The sequence below is a fragment of the Ricinus communis genome, chromosome 4, assembly GCF_019578655.1.
Source record: "Ricinus communis isolate WT05 ecotype wild-type chromosome 4, ASM1957865v1, whole genome shotgun sequence".
Lineage (NCBI taxonomy): Eukaryota > Viridiplantae > Streptophyta > Magnoliopsida > Malpighiales > Euphorbiaceae > Ricinus > Ricinus communis.
The window spans coordinates 3,094,652-3,098,189 of NC_063259.1; the positions used below are offsets into that span (position 1 = coordinate 3,094,652).

At 37.4% G+C, this 3,538-nt stretch overlaps 1 non-coding gene across 1 annotated transcript; it reads left to right on the plus strand.

Moving 5' to 3' along the window:
* Positions 1 to 243: 243 nt before the first annotated feature.
* LOC112535018 lies at positions 244 to 350 on the plus strand. Its single transcript, XR_003079224.2, has one exon. It is a non-coding gene; the product is annotated as a small nucleolar RNA R71 (small nucleolar RNA).
* Positions 351 to 3,538: the final 3,188 nt, after the last annotated feature.

Below are 3,538 nucleotides of genomic sequence, written 5' to 3' on the forward strand. Positions count from 1 at the left end.
AAGGTGAAGCAAACATACCTCCTGCATTATAGTTTGCGCGATGGTCGGGCCACCACGAACTTGACTTATATGCGCATGAACCCGACATCGGTGATCTAATTTCTTGGTCAGAAGCTCCACTTGAGATTTTGCGCCTACTCTGGCGTCTTACTGTTTAGGTCCTCACCTGCTGCAGCATCTACCCTTTACCTAGTAGCAAGGTTCAAACTGCTATAGAAAGTCTGAACCTGCATCTATACTGGTAGTCCATGGTGCGGGCTACATCGAAGCAAGTCCTTGTATCTCTCCCAAGCATCATACATGCTCTCATCATCTAACTGCACAAAAGAAGATATATCATTTCTCAATCTAGCAGTTTTAGCAGGAGGAAAGTACTTATATAAGAACTTCTCAGCCAAAGATCTCCATGTTGTAATAGTGTTGGTTGGGAGTGACTGCAACCATCTTTTTACTCGGTCCCTAAAAGAAAAAGGAAATAGCTTCAACCGAATGGCATCATCAGTTGTTCCATTTATCTTGAAGGTTTCGCAGATCTCCAAGAAGTTGGCTATATGAGAGTTTGGGTCCTCGCTTGGCAGTCCCCCAAATTATACACTATTCTGGACCATTTGTATCATGTTCGGTTTTATCTCAAAGTTATTGGCTACCACAGGTGGTCGCAATATACTCGTCTGTGTTCTCTCAAGAGAAGGTCTAGCGAACTCGTACATTGTCTTGTATTCATCCGCAGCCTAGTTGTTGTCTCCCATCTCTTGGTCTATTCACGGGGCTTGATCTCATGCCTCCCTTCTTCTTGCATCACGTTTCCTCAAGCGGAGGGATCGCTCTGATTCAAAGGAGGTCTGAGGAGTAGGATTAGGCTCCTGATCATAAACTTCTGAAATTAAGGCGTGACAACAAGAACACAAATGAACAAAAGAATAAAGAAAAAAAGGAATGAAAAAATAGAAAATAAAAATGGCTAGATTAACACAAACATAAATTCACTCTAGTTCACACAAAAAAGTCCTCAGCAATGGCGCCAAAAATTTGATAGGCTATTTATGTAGCTACAATCTAAGGCAGTGAACCTATCAATGCAGACTAGCACTAATGGCGAGTATCAAGGTCGTATTCTCGAGAAAAGGTGATCCTAGAACTACTCCAGCATCTTATGTTATCTAAGCTTAAACAAAATTGATGAAGTTACTATTCTATGACTAAATGCAAGCTAAGTGATTAACTAAATGTCAAACAATTTACAAAGATTTAGTGAAACAATCAAAGGGAGAAAGCAAACCTAAGGGGACCTAAGCTAATTGAATTATAGTGAAGGTAGAGATTGTATTGATTACCAATTATGATTATCCGTCAGCGGATTCTAAATTGAATTTGATTTCCCTCTCGGGAATACCGAATTCCTAAATCTAAGAACCTAAACGATGGAATCTCTTCCTAATGATTGATTTTAGGTTAGCCTTAAGATTAATCCACTGCTATTAAGAGTTGTTAATTCTTAATCTGGCTAGTTAATTACCCTTATCTCTAAGTGATCATTAACCAGTTCTTGCTATTCAAATTTCCAATTACTAAATGAATTTCTCAATTATATAAAGCAATTTGAACAACACAATTCACAACGTGTCATGAATATTGCAATTTCTTATTAATAATGAAAGCAAGAGGAGTACAAGCATTGATAATCAAAATCTCATAAACATTAAGTGCAATCCAACAAACAAGGGAACCCCAATGGGTTCAACAGTTCTAGCTACTCATGCTAACAAATACCACAAAATAAGGAACAAACACAGAAAAGCAAATTGGAAACATGTACACCCTTCTTCTTCAAGTTAGATGAACAGTCCTAAATCCCCAAATCTAAATAATGAACCTCAAATTGCCTCTTGAATGCCTCCAAATCCACTCTTGATTTTCAATGTGATGTTTTAACCACTAAAATCCATCCTTTAATATGCGAAATAGTCTCCCAAAGTCGAATATCAAAGCTTGAAAAGGTGTGGCTCGTGCGTGTATGTGAGATCTCAAGTCAGAAAATCAAACCCTAGCAAAATAAATCGATTTTGCCTATATGAATGTCCAGCCTGGTATGGTCAAAACTCGTAACAGTTAGCAGGCGGTCGAGCCGTCTTTGGACATCGAGAATCATAAAAATAGCTCTCTCACAGTCATGCCGCGTCCGGTGCTGAGCCACCATGGGCCGTGATAGAGACTGTGGTGGCCTCGGAAATCATGCTAAAAGGTTACTTTTGAGGGTCAAGTGTCAGTGATTCAGCACGGTGAGAGTCCAGGCCATGCTCAACCTTGAAATGCTAGCCTTTGCTTAATTTTGATGGATTCTGGTTTGTGTTAGCGCATGTCTCCTCGAGCTCGGTAGTCTAGTCAATGATCACAGAAACATAGAAAGGAACCAAACATGGGTGATCTTTGGCATAAAACAGGATAATTATGCACAAAAATGGAAGTAATTAGGCATATAAACATGTGTAAAACAATGCATATCAAATCACCCCATACTTAAGCTTTTGATTGTCCTCAAGCAATCAATAACTCAATACATGTACAAGCAACAATCACCCCTCAAAATTCATGGTAAGGTTCACAACTTAACCTTATTCAACATATAAAGAATGAAACTCAAGTAGCTAAACAAATCATACACCTTCAAAGAAGAACTATAATAATACCATCTTGAAGTACAACTTATATAAAAACTCAACATTAAAGACTAGGAACCATTGCCTCACAGGAATCTCTCAAATCACGCACAGTGTTTATAGGTAAACAAAAGAATTCCCTCAATGTAGCTGCACAAAACCTGTTTACCATAAGCTTACTCATAAACCCCATCTTTGCTACTGCGAATAAATGAATACCAAAATCAAAGGGTCTTTACAAGGGTTGAGATGTGGCTAAGGTAAAGGCAAGAATATTTGGATAGAAGTGTAAAGTATACTGGAAAATCATGTAATTCTTTAGAATGAATGCTTCAGGAACTGAATGCCAAATCAATAAAATTACTCACTAAGCCTTATTTGAAGTAGAGGATGGTCAAATGAATTAAATCCAAAAGAGAAAAGAGCTAAGAAATAAGTCTGAAATTTTTTTTTCTTTTCTTTTTTTATATGCCGTAGCAGCTTACGCAGGGGTTGCATGGTTAATGACACAAACAACGAGAATAGTTATACAATTTGGATTGAAGGGAGCATAAAAGAATGATTAAAAGGACTAAGTGAATTTATAACAAAATTAGGCACTATGTTTCCATAAAAGAAGAAGCATAACACATAATTATTCAGTATACGGGGTGAAAAAAAGACAAATATAGAGAATGGTATAAATGTAGTGTATAGGCGTAAATCATAAAGAAAAGGTTAAGGCTCAAAACTGGTTGACTAATAGAAACAAAGGGTAGGCTTTTGGCCAAATGTGGTAAATCCTAAATTGTCCAAATCAACTAATAGTATTCAAAAATTCATGTAACCTCAACAAGTATTATAGAGCAAGTTCTAGAAACAACATTAAATCAATTGGCAGC